We start from the raw sequence: 13,624 nt of genomic DNA, 5'->3' as shown, positions 1-13,624 counted from the left end.
CTTTGAACGAAGACTTAGACAGGAACAGGTGTTTTCAGTTTGACTTACTGACAGGATCCAAGTAATTCTCAGCTTGCTATGAAATTTAGTAATATGCAGGCTTTCGCACATGCCTATTATTCTTAAAGGATTCCTAAGACACAAAACTATACACACTAGTCTAGAGGGACTATCATAGCTTTTTTAAAATAAAAACCTGTTTGAATTGATGCAGTCAGTATTAACACTTCTGCCTGAATTTTACACTTGATCTCAGCCAAAAGGCCGAGAGACCATCTGCCTGAATTTTAAAATAAAACTTCAACGGTCCTGTAACCGATGTAATCTGTCCGTTTAGTACAAATGGGCAAATCTTTGACTGCAGGAAGACTCCCAAGACAGATTCAACAATAGTATTTCCTTAGTAGCATTGGAATGGTGAGCCTTTACTTTGACTCTTAAAATATCCAAACATCTGAATTAGAAAAGTAATAATCATCAATGTTCTCTTCTGAAATTAGTCTTCTAATTGGAAATAGACAATATTTCCTCTCAAACCATATGAAGCCAACTGTACATTTTGATGAAAGAAAGTTTTTTTTTTTCACTATTAAATGTTATTTCAAATAGAATTAACCACTTTCTGACACTGGGGACATTTATATTCTGAAATCAAATGAGAAGTCTTTTGATTTAGTATGTTCCTTTTGCTTTCAAATGAAAGGAAAGGTGCTATTAGAATTAACAAATTAAGTTCTCAGATACTTTATATAACTTTTATGTTAAGTGGACCATAGGCTAGATGAGATGTTGCTGGTTTTGGAGACTGGAATACACAGATCTCTACAGTGAAAAGAACAATGAGCTTTTCAAATACTATTTCAAATACTATTCAAATACTTTTCTTGCTACTTGACTAAGTGATGTTCATGTACTGATTTTGTTACAGAGAATCTAATTCTAGAAAAACCTTACTTCCTATCTTTAAACTATCTGGCAGTTTTGAGCTCTCTTTAATTTCCTTTGCTGTAACATTGATATGACAGTTGACAGCAAGTTATTTTATCCTGGAAGAGAGTCAGACCATTATTTGTTGACTTCCCTTTAGATGTTAAACATTTTTCTAAAGGAAATCAAAAGTGTATATTGCCGGGGCTTCTGGGTGGCTCAGTTGGCTAAGCATCTGCCTTTAGCTCGGGTCATGATCCTGGGGTCCTGGGATCGAGCCCAGTGCTGGGCTCTCTGCTCAGAGGGAAGCCTGCTTCTCCCTCTCCCTCTGCGGGCCCCTCTTGCTTGTGCCCTCTCTCTGTTAAATAAGTAAAATCTTAAAACAAAACAAAAACAAAAACAGGTATTGCCTACCAAACTTACTTACCATCTGTAAGTCACGTACCTCTGTGAAGTCTCAATTTTAGTACTGAGTTAAAGAAGTAAGACTTCGGTTGTACTCACTGTTTTCCATCTCATTTTGAGTATGTAAACATTTCTCTATTTTTAAAATAGAGATGTGAATGCAACTTATCAGAAATAACTTACTTGGATCCTTTTACAACTGTAATTTGCTAGTAAAGATTATATAAACAGCCATCCTGGATCAAAAATTAAAATTTATCAGGCCACTCAGTATCTCTGCCATTGGCTTTAAGGGCTACACAGGTGGTGGACTTCTTTCTTGACATCGTTGAAAGGTGCAATTATCTTCCTAAGGTTCTGACTTTACTCATTGTTTTATTAATTTATTAATTCATTTCCTCATTTACTCATCCATCCACATCTGCATTTCACTCCTGATGGAAGCAAGAATAATACCTGAGCTAATTAGATCATACAGATTTTTGAACTGCAGGTTATAAATTTGGACCTCAGAATCCTGTGGAGAAATCATTACCTACCAATAAGGAAGTGTTACTAATTAATAAGGAGCATATCAATGACCCATAAACAAACCTGTCAGTGAGAAACATTTTTTAAAGATTTTATTTATTTGCCTGACAGAGACAGAGATCACAAGTAGACAGAATGGCAGGCAGAGGCGGAGAGAGAAGCAGGCTCCCCGCTGAGCAAGGAGCCTAATGCGGGACCCCATTCCAGGACCCTGGGATCATGACCTGAGCCGAAGGCAGCAGCTTAACTAACTGAGTCACCTAGATGTCCAGTGAGAAACATTTTTAATAGGACACAGTGAGTAACATAATCAGTTCTAGGTGCCAGAATATAATGGAATAGAGCAGTAAGCCTTTTAGTAAAGAGAGGCACACATTGGGCGCCTGGGTGGCTCAGTGGGTTAAGCCGCTGCCTTCGGCTCAGGTCATGATCTCAGGGTCCTGGGATCGAGTCCCGCATTGGGCTCTCTGCTCAGCAGGGGGCCTGCTTCCTTCTCTCTCTCTCTGCCTGCCTCTCAGTGTACTTGTAATTTCTCTCTGTCAAATAAATAAATAAAATCTTTAAAAAAAAAAAAAAAAGAGAGAGAGAGAGGCACACATTACCTAAATACATAATATATAAACAAATACAAAATGAGAGATCTTTGGATAAGTTCTGTAGTATAGAAGAGTTGAGTGTTATTATATGGAAGGAGGGGTGGACCTCTTCAGATAAATCAGAAATGATTTATTTATTATTTATTTATTTCTAACCTTAAGTTAGAAAAGCCAGGACTCGAACGCCAAGAAAAGGAAACTGGCAAGTGCAAGAATTTTGAGGCAAGAATTAGTTGGCATGCGGAGGCCCGTGTAGCCATGTGGCTATCATGTAGTGTCTTAGTGTGCAATGGAATATATATACATGTATATATATGTCATAAATGTCATATATAATATATAATGTATTATTTATATATCTTTATATGTACATATACACATATTTTCCAGAGAATAATTTTTTTTTCCTGAGAAAAAACTTTTACTATGACATTCAAAACAGGCAGCAAATGCAACCTATTCTGCATTTTCCTAAAGAATATCGGGGGCGATATCGGGGTGGGGGGTGGGGGGGGATGCAGCCCCACAAGAATGCAGTGGAATTACAGAAACCAAGGCACACAAAAGTACTACAGCACGTTATGATTTCACACAGGATTTTCAATGGCTAATGCAGACGATACAATTTACCATGAAAGTGCAGCAGCAGCCCAGAGCTCTGAAACCAAACATACCGGCTGTGAAAAGCGACGCCCGAGGTCAGAGTCGACCATGTCAGCCCCTGGGCTGATGAGGACAGGCAGCCTCGCGGCCGGTGGCCACGCCGCATGACGCGCTAAGTATGTGTCACATCATGTGCATGACCCTTCCTTCTCTGGATGCTACAATATTTCCAGTGTAGTCTATCCTTGGTACTTCCCGATTTCAAGGGAACAAGTATGAAGTCGATAAGAAAATGGCAGGCTGGGCGGGGGGGGGGGGGGGTATTTTACCACCCTTTTGTCTCTTTGGAACTCCAGAGAAGGGAATTTTGAGTGAAAAAAGATGCTTCTAAGCATATGAGGAATCTGCGAGTGCAGGTTTGTGAGGAACTGTGTGTGTGTGGGCGGAGACTCCCCGAGCTGTCCCCGGACCCGCCGTCACCTGCCACCTGCGTTCCGGCCATCATCCTCAGCATCACTCACATCCGCAGGTGCCCCTCACCTTTAGTTGTACAATCCCTGTTGTTTCCACGGCACAGTTTTCAGGATCTCAACATTTCCTGTAGGGCAGGCTCACCCAAATAAATATTATTTTCACTTAGGACCCAGTCATGCGGGAGAGCGCACTTTCTCCGGTCTGAGGCTGGAGCGGAGAACATCCCACGTTCACCCACTGCTTTCTGGGTCTGGCAACTGCGTGCCTCTGTCTCCGCGCTTTGTTTATGGGTAAGACGAGCTGCTGTTGATGTTGAAAGTTCTCCCAGTTACCCGGGGTCTGACGTGGATAAGGAGAGGAGAGGGCAAAGTTACAGCTTTGATGTTGGCATGTTGGAAAGTAGAAAACAGAAGAGCTTAGCAGCTAGAGAAATGTTGCCTTTGGATCATGAACAGAAGGGCCAAAGCAAAAGTTTTATAAATAAAAGTGAAATTTCCCTAAGACTTCATGACTAAAATCTTTAGGGAGGTCACTTAGTTTTCAATAAAGTTTTCAGTGGGGGACTAATTCTCTTGTAGGGTTGTAATTATATTTGAGAGCTGATTAAATATTGAACAATAAAAAACTAATCAAACCTCTACTTCTCCCTCTTAAAAATCAGTTAAATTAAATTTTAAAATACATATTAAGTGTATATATTTATATATTAAGTGCTTTGTATATAAAAATCTTCATTTCTATTCTTATTATTATGCGAAAGTCAGTATATGCCTTTAAAATAAAACATTTCCTCTCTAATTAAGCCTTATAAAAATATCAGGAGCTATCAGCATAAGTCGCTATAAAATTGATATTAATATTTCAAAAACTTTAGACAAACTATTTAATAATATTTAATACTTTATTGATTGTATATTATGTAGTATTACTTTTATGAGATGGAATACATCTTTATTTCTAATAAATTCTGTAAGAGAAATAAATTTGGAAGATATTATTAATGAAAAGCAAAATTAATTCTTCTCTAATTAAGTAATTCATTATGCTTTCCTTGCTCCCTTGGCTCCTGCCCTACTGACTCTCTCCGTCTCTAGAAGACCAGCGACTGTCCTCCTCATCAAATGCTCACACTCTCCTTAAATGCGATTGTTGAATCACATTGAATCTCCTTCTGAGTCCAGGCCGGCTGTGATTACATAACAACTCTATGCCGAATGAATGAATCAATGAATCAATGAAATTCTGAGATAAACTTAAGGGCCAGGAAAACTTCTCAAAGACAAATAAACATTATTTTTATTGGCAGTGGTTCAAGATGGCGACAGAAGAAGATCCTGAACTTACCTCCTCCCACAGACACAAAGACACCTGTCTCCCACAGACACAGACAGGTATGCAACAATTCTCTCTGAAAAATTAGCTGAACATCTTCTCCACAATAAAGGATAAAAGGACCACACTGAGACCAGGAGGAGTAACAGAGACACGGTCTCACCAAAAACCCAACATTTGGTGTGGTGACCCAAAATTGGGAAGATCTCACAAATACAGAGCTTCTCTTCAAAACTGAAGGGTTTGTGCCCCACATCAGGCACCCCAACTTTTGGGATGTGCCTGGGAGTGATGAACGTCCAAAACATTTGGCTTTATGATACCTGGTTGGCTCAGTGGGTAGAGCATGTCACCCTTTATCTTAGCGTTGTGATTTCAAGCCCTACAGTAAGTATAGGTGATTACTTAAAAATAATAAAATCTCTAAATAAACAAAACCAAACATTTGGCTTTGAAAACCAAGGGGAATATATCTAGGAGAACCAGAGAACTGTAGAGAATAAGGAGTCAGCTTTTACTGGCTGGTGCACAGACTTACGTGTCCCAGCTCATGGCAAAAAGGAGCAGCTTGAAAAGCACCTGGAGTATAGGAGAAGGAGATTCATTTGCTAATCTTTTTTTTTTTTTTTTAAGATTTTATTTATTTATTTCACAGAGAGAGATCACAAGTAGGCAGAGCAGCAGGCAGAGAGAGAGAGGAGGAAGTAGGCTCCCTGCTGAGCAGAGAGCCCGATGCAAGGCTCGGTCCCAGGACCTTGAGATCATGACTAGAGCGGAAGGCAGCCGCTTAACCCACTGAGCCACGCAGGCACCTCTATTTGATGATCCTAAACCACCTGCCAGAACCTGTCAGAACTCACTCCAGAGCCTGAGGCACTAGTAGACGACATTTTTGCACTTGCTAGCATCATGGGCATACCCCACCCCATGCAACTCCCAATATCCTGCTATAGCCACGGTTGAGCACCTCACCCCTCCTCCTATAGTCCCACCAAAGCTGATAACCAAATGCACTGCTGAAGCCAGCAGTCTTGCATACCACTACTGCATTGCTCCTGTACCCCACCAAAACCAGGCATGTACCCACACAGGAGTCCACCGGAACACCTGGTTCTGGTGGCCAGGGGATTATGTGTCAGGACCCCACAGATCTGGATCAGAGGGACAGTTCTTGGCAGGCTATCATGCCCAGCGCACTACACAGACAACACACTGAAACACAACCCCAGTCTCCCTCGGGGAAGGCTATAGGCTTATCACACTTCTGGAAGCTACCAGAGTGTTCTCAAGGAACATAGGCCAGAGGATGCCATCTTTGTGCTATATATATAGTTTGCCAATACTTGCACAAAAGAGCTCATCTATTCATCTGAGGCCCCAATATTGTCCCTTGGGGACAGTTCCAGATCACCTGGTCTGAAGGCCAGCAGAGTTTACAGTTGTTGTCAGACAGGACTACATGTGTCTGTGTACTTTAAAATCTGCTGCCTCAGGGTCTAGCTCCCAAACAGCCTGAAACTAGTTGCTGACATTTGTCCACAGAAGACATTCACATGACCAAGAGGCCCATGAAAAGATGCTCAGTATCATTGATAATCAGAAAAAAGCAAATCAAAACCACAAGGAGCTCTCGCCTTCCATGTATCAGAATGACTATTATCAAAAGGAAGGAACTTGCCAGTGTTGGCGAGAATGTGGAGAAAAGAGAACCCTTGTGCACTGTTGGTGGGAATGTAAGTTGGTGCAGCTGCTGTGGAAAATAGTACGGAGGTCTTAAATTTTAAAAAGAAAAATTAAGGATAGAAATGCCACATGATCTAGCAATCCCATTTCTAGGTACTTATCCAAAGAAAATGAAAATACTAAGTCAACAAGGTAAATGCACCCAGATGCCCGTCGCAGCATTATTTACGACAACTACAATGTGGAAGCAACCCAACTGTTTGTGGTTGAAAAAATGGTCCATATACACTATGGAGTATTATGCCTCCATCAGAAAAGATGAATACCCAACTTTTGTACCAACATGAACGGGACTGGAAGAGATTATGCTGAGTGAAATAAGTCAAGCAGAGAGAGTCAATTATCAAATGGTTTCACTTATTTGTGGAGCATAACAAATAGCATGGAGGACATGGGGAGATGAAGAGGAGAAGGGAGTTGAGGGAAATTGGAAGGGGAGGTGAACCATGAGAGACTATGGACTCTGAAAAACAATCTGAGGGGTTTTAAGTATTGGGGGTTGGGAGGTTGGGGGAACCAGGTGGTGGGTATTAGAGAGGGCACAGACTGCACGGAGCCCTGGGTGTGGTGCAAAAACAATGAATACTGTTATGCTGAAAATAAATAAAAAATAAATTAAAAAAAGAAAAAAAGGCATATTTATTCAATGCAATACTATTCAGCCACAAAAAAGGAATGGAAATTTGGTATTTTGAGCCTGATAGCTCAGAGGGTTAAGCCTCTGCCTTCAGCTCAGGTCATGATCCCAGGGTCCTGGGATGGAGCCCCGCATCAGGCTCTCTGCTCGGCAGGGAGCCTGCTTCCTCCTCTCTCTCTCTCTCTGCCTGCCTCTCTGCCTACTTGAGATCTCTCTCTCTGTCAGATAAATAAATAAAATCTTTAAAGAATTAAAAAAAAAAAAAACAAGAAAGAAAATTTGCTATTTGCAATGACAGGCATGGACCTATATAGGGCATTATGCTAAGTGAAACGTCAGACACAGAAAGACCAAAAGCATATGATTTCGCTTTTACATGGAATCTAAAAAACAAAACATAACTTATAGATACCGAGAACAAATTGGTGGTTACCAGAAGAAAGGGGGTTGGAGGCATTGCCAAATGGGCGAAGGGGATCAAGAGATACCTACTTCTAGTTATAAAATAAATAAGTCATAGAGACCTAATAGACAGCGGTGTGACTATAGTCAATAATAGTGTATTGCGCATTTGGAAGTTGCTAAGAGAGTAAATCTTAAAATTCTCATCATAAGAGGCAAATATTGTAAATTTTGCAGGGCAACAGACGTTAGTTAACTAGACTTAATGTGGTGATTATTCAGCAATACAAACAAATTTCAAATCAATGCGGTATACCTGAAACGAATAATTTTATCTATCAATTATACTTCAAAAAAAGCTTCAGAACATAAAACAAATTGATTTTTAATGAAACAATTATTTTTATTAAATATGACATACTTTATTCAGATGAAGTACAATTGGTAGTTTTTTTTCCTCTGAGTTGTTCATTGAAACTTACTTGCCCAAGTTACAGCATTTTCTGTTTGCTTTATGTCCTATCATATTAACTGGTAATTCTTACATGCTTCCGTTTTTCACCATGATCACTGACACACACAGATAGCGGCAGAGAGAACACAGAAGTAGGAATACAGTGTGGTTTTTAAAAGCAGTCGATTTGTCCTCAAACAGATTTGGATTGAAATACCACATTTGAACACTTGTCTGGCAAGAGGAGCAAATTAATGTTAGTTTTTCATAAACATGTTAGTTTTTTTAAAAACATGATTATTTTAAAGATTGTATTAAATAATGAGTATAAACCCAATAAATATGGTACACTTTTCATAATTTCTCACTTAATTTTTTTGTTTACTATTCTTTTGTAAGTTTCTAATTCTAGATATTGTTTAGGTCCTGCCTTGTAATTTAATTTCAGGTGCTGAGCATGCCCAACAGTAAATTTAGAAACCACAAATTTTATGTCAGTATGTAGATTATAGTTCAAAAATATTTACTATATAAGAAAATGCATACAGAGATCTTAACATCAAATTATATTATAATATTCATTTACATTGAAGGGCGGTGCACTCTTAGGACTCGATTTTCAGATGCATTTTCAATTATTCCTCTTGTCTTTAATTTGTGCTTTCCTCAATTATCCTTGGTGCAATACTGTGTCCACACGTCTATAGCAGAGAGCTTTACTGGACCGCTAATGCTTCTCTGATTTAAGCTTTAGAATTTGCAACGATAATTATCCCAAGATAAGCTTATTTTTCCCTGATAATAGATGTCTTTGAATCGGTGCCCTGTTTGCTTTTCAGTGGTGACCCTAAAATCACTTTCTTTCTCAATCCACCTTGGATTTTGAGGAAATGGCCCTAAAAGACCGCATAGTCGGAGAAACACTATTAGAGGTAAGATGTAACAGGGAAGCTAATAGTAGGTCAGAAGGAGCCTAGTGTCTGCCCTCTGCTAATCCCTCTTACACTTGGGTTTCCTCTTTCCTTTTCTCCTCCCTAATGAATAATTGCATTACCAGGTCATCATGTGCGGCTTCAGGCTACAGCAAAGTGAACCTGATTTCTAAATTCCTAAGACACATACGCCACGAGGACCACTGTGCAATTTCTGAATGAGGATACCGATTTTCTGTAAGGAAATGTACAAAAGCGTCATCAGGCAGGTTCGAAGCAGTGCAATGAGCCTTGGACTTGGAACCGTGGGGTTCTTGGTATCCTGACCCGTTTAACTTGTTCAGGGACTTTGGAGACTTGTTTCAACTCTATTTCCTTACTTGCAGATAATGACTCATCATACCTAGAGCACTACGGTGACAGTCTCAGGATTCAGTAAATTTCTATATGGCAGGGGTGCTTGGGTGGTTTAGTGGGTTAAGCCTCTGCCTTTGGCTCAGGTCAAGATCTCAGGGTTCTGGGATCGAGGCCCACATTGGGCTCTCTGTTCAGATGGGGAGCCGGTCCACCCCCCGCCCCCGCCTGCCTCTCTGCCTACTTGTGATCTCTGTCAAATAAATAAATAAAATCTTAAAAAAAAATTCTATATGGCAACACCTACCATGCATGCTGCATACATCGCCTGAACCCTGTGTGCTGAGTGCAAGTCTCAAGTCAGACAGACGTGTGAGTTCCATCTCAACCACCTGTGATGAGCTGGGGGAGTCAGGCGAGTTGCTTCAACTCTCTGAGCATCAGAGTTGGTGGTATTTTTTTTTTCTTTTTAGTTGTAAAATGAAGATAATTATCTCTCCTTTATAGGGTTTATGAAAATAGATCGCCATAAAGAAGTAATGGTACTCAGATGGACTCCATTAACTAGAGTTACGTACAGCAAAATCTGGAATGCAAAGTTGGACAAACAGGTTGAAGGTAAGCAACTTCTAGCTGGAATGTTTTCAGCCCAATTAAACCTTGATACTAAAAACCATTATGCAAATAGCCAGGTTTTTAAATTATATTCAGCTTATAATTTACCCATTCTGGAGTATATCTTGCTGAATATGATTTTTTTAATTTGAAGAATTAATACCTTAATAAAACTACAGAGTCATAAATATTAAAATGCTTCACATGTTTTTCATAGCCTAAGCAAATATTTATAATTAGATTAGACATAATGTGCCTGCATGACTGCTTCCTGAAGTACTATGTCTTCGTTAAAGAGCAGGGATCATGGTGCTACCAGACAGGATGTGAGTCTTCCTATCCCTGACAGCCACTGACGTGTTGGAAGACAGCAAGTCAGTGAGGACCAGAGCTGTTACAGACAGGACGATAGGGCTATATGTTCCTAGGATTCCCCCCCAAAAAGCAGGTGGTCAGCACCCACGAGAGCATTAAACAAAGGCTATCTAAAGCTTATACTGTTAAAAAATGTACATTTTTGCTAATGCCAAGACTAAAACCTTTGTTACGAAAGTACTAACGCCAGAAATTTGGCTTTTTCTCCTTTCATTTCTCTGTTCTTCCTTCCTTTTATTCACCCAGCAGAGTCATAATAAGTTTCCAGTGAGTTTCTCTGTAGACCAGGCACTGAGTTCACATCGGTGCTAAACATTGAAAATTCAAACGGAATGGTGTTTCTCTTACTCTTAAAATGCATGCAGTCTGGTAAGAAGAAAGAGACAAGTAAAAGTAGAGCAATATATGGTTACCTGTGTCATAAAAAGCTGTACAGGCTTGAAGGGGAGTGCAAAGAATGGAGTGGCTAATCACCCCAGCCAGTAAAAGCTCTCAAAACAGAAGGGAGTGGAGGTACCAGAAATACTCGAAAGAGGGAGGGGCCCCTGGGGCAAAGCTGACCAAGGAGAGATACCCAGACTGGCTTAAAGAGAGCGTAGCCAGCTTCTCAAGACTCAGAGAGCGATGTCTAGAGCAGATGTGTTCTTTTATATAGAATGATAACAAAATAGTGTAAAATCCCATTTCAGAGTTTAAATACAACCCTTCTCAAAGCGGATTTTATCCTATCAATCAAATTCACAGTTGAAGAACTGTCTCTTATCTATAATTCAATACAGGAAACTGTATCCAATATAGGTTTCAACCTTTACCATTAATTATATATCTGCAATAAAATGAATACTAGTTATTGTTTTATGGTACTCTAGATAATTGAGCTCAGAATTTGTATTTTATTAATATAAATGTAAATATGCTACTTTGATTCCATCTTAAATTATGAAACAGTAAATTTTAGTTTTAATAGAAAAAGGACCCTATTTCAATGTACAAATAAGTAGGTAGATATCAAATTAATAATATTTTTAAAATTTCTGTAGTATAATGTTTATTTTTAATAAGCTCTCAGTTAAATTTGATGATTATGTGTCAGATTAACTTATTTCAGAGTTAGAATGTAATAATGACACATGTGTATATGTGTCATGCAAACATAAGGTTACCTGTTGAAAGGTATGGTCTACATTTTAATAATCTGTAATCCCATGCCATGACATAGAAATAAAATTAACATGAAATTTTTTTTATTATTCCCAGACCAACTAAAATTAACGAATCCTATTCTCATCTATAGACATCTGATTTCATAATTACCAAATTCTTCAATTACAAAACACTTTTTTCTTCCACATTCAGAACTAAAAGTACACTAACCTCATATTACTGATCATTACACTATTTTAAGATCATTCGGAAAAAGAAATGTGAAAAAAGAATGACCCCTTACTATGCACAGTTACATTTACTTATAAAATCCACTTCATGAAATAGTGAATGATTCCTCTAAACAATGAGTTCCATGTGTCTTTTTAGGTTGTTTTGCTTTGTCTTATTTTGATCTTATTTTATATCCTCATTTACGGTCAGGCACTTACTGAATAGGAATGAAACAGCTTAGTGAAAATCAAAGGTACCAAAGAAATAACACGCAGGAAATAAAAGCTTCTTTTCTCTTTCTCCTCCTTCCCCTTTAGTGTTTCTCTGGTAGGTGCCATTTTTACCCTCAACTCTGACAATTAATTAATAGAGGGCTTGTTCAAAGCTGTGCTTTTAGCAAAGTAACTTCCTCCTATTGTATTTCTTTAAAGATAATCAATTGGAGCCTCTTTGAGCTGTCAATAAGGCTTCACTGCCTCCTTTTTTTCCTCCTGTCATCAGCAAGTGATACATTTAGAGCTACATGGGAGCCCATCTAAATGGTCCCCAGGAAAAAAAATGAGCTTTTTGTTATTATATATGCTACTAGTAATTTTTAAGAGCCCTGTTCTCTCAAAATAGAGATTTCAGCAGTAGCAACTGACTCATATATCTATTTGCATCAGACTGAAATGGGAGAAAGGAGAAAAATATGCCAAAGTAGGCACCGTCTTACTTACCACAATAGGATTAAATGGGTTTTAGAACACAGCTAGTTACCCTAGTGGAAGGTTCATGTTAAAAAGTAAATAAATAAAAAGTCAGCCACACAATCTGTGGTTAGAAGAAGAAAAAAAATCTTGAGGGGAGTAAAGAAGACTTTATTTTGCATTCAGTCATAATGTTCTCTATATGAGTAATTAAGTCTGAGAATATTGTACTGAACAATGATGATAGAAATTAATAGATTCTAAATGAAGCATTTTCCTTTTATTCTCAACAGCTGTTCATTTTTACTTAGTGTGCACATCTTTCCCCCAAAAAGACAAAAGTAAAATTATTCTTTAGGAAATTAATCACATGTGTCTCATTATTTCAAATAAAATGTTCTAAAACCTAGCTTCTTCCTAAATGGAGAATAATCTCTTCACTGCACCCGCCTCTGAACCTCGTCAATGAGGAGTGCAGTGCCACCTTCTGGTAGAGAGGGGGATCGCTTTTCTCTGTCTAGAGAGTTTCTTGGAACTTTGGAATCCAATTGTGGAAATGCATGTAATAAGAAAAAGAAACAGTATTCTTAAGCATTTATACTTCTTTATTATAATGGCACAATGGGTTGAAATTTAGCCTACTCTGAACATGGCTTGATGTAACTTACAGTATTTTAACTTACAGTATTTAACTTACAGTATTTTTTTTTCAGTAGGAAGGAATCACTACCTCAAACTCAACAAGCCGCAGCAATTTCTCATGTTAAAAGATAGCAAATGAGTAATTTGTTTTTAAAAACGTATGAGACAAAGGGATATAACTTTCAAGATGTAACGAGCCTTAGCGTCTATTGCATTACATTTATAAGTTGCATGGGTTGCTTAAAATGGGGGTAGTGATTTCTTCACGTAAATACAGATTACATGGAGAATTCACATACATACTGAGTGAACAGTTTTGAAAGTTCATCTTTATATAATATGTACATGAAGATTTTCTACTGAAATATGCTTAATGTATGCATCACTTCATTTAATTTTCATAACAACCAATGAAGCATTTTATTCTAGACGAGGGAATTGAGATTCAAACCAGACAAGTTTCCTGTCCTAGATGATTCAGTGAGTGGTGGTGAGTCAGAATTCAAACTGACGACAATTCAAATTTTAATGAGTTT

The 13,624-nt window shown here is 38.5% G+C and overlaps 1 protein-coding gene across 2 annotated transcripts in view; it reads right to left on the bottom strand.

Annotated features, from left to right (window-relative positions):
- The window catches only part of GPC5 (glypican 5), a 1,430,236-nt gene that overhangs the window by 660,725 nt on the left and 755,887 nt on the right, over positions 1-13,624 (bottom strand). The gene's annotated exons all lie outside the window — the stretch shown is intronic.

This window comes from Mustela nigripes, chromosome 15 (genome assembly GCF_022355385.1).
Source record: "Mustela nigripes isolate SB6536 chromosome 15, MUSNIG.SB6536, whole genome shotgun sequence".
Lineage (NCBI taxonomy): Eukaryota > Metazoa > Chordata > Mammalia > Carnivora > Mustelidae > Mustela > Mustela nigripes.
Note: the sequence above shows the minus strand (reverse complement) of the source record. Positions and strands in the feature narration are given on the sequence as shown.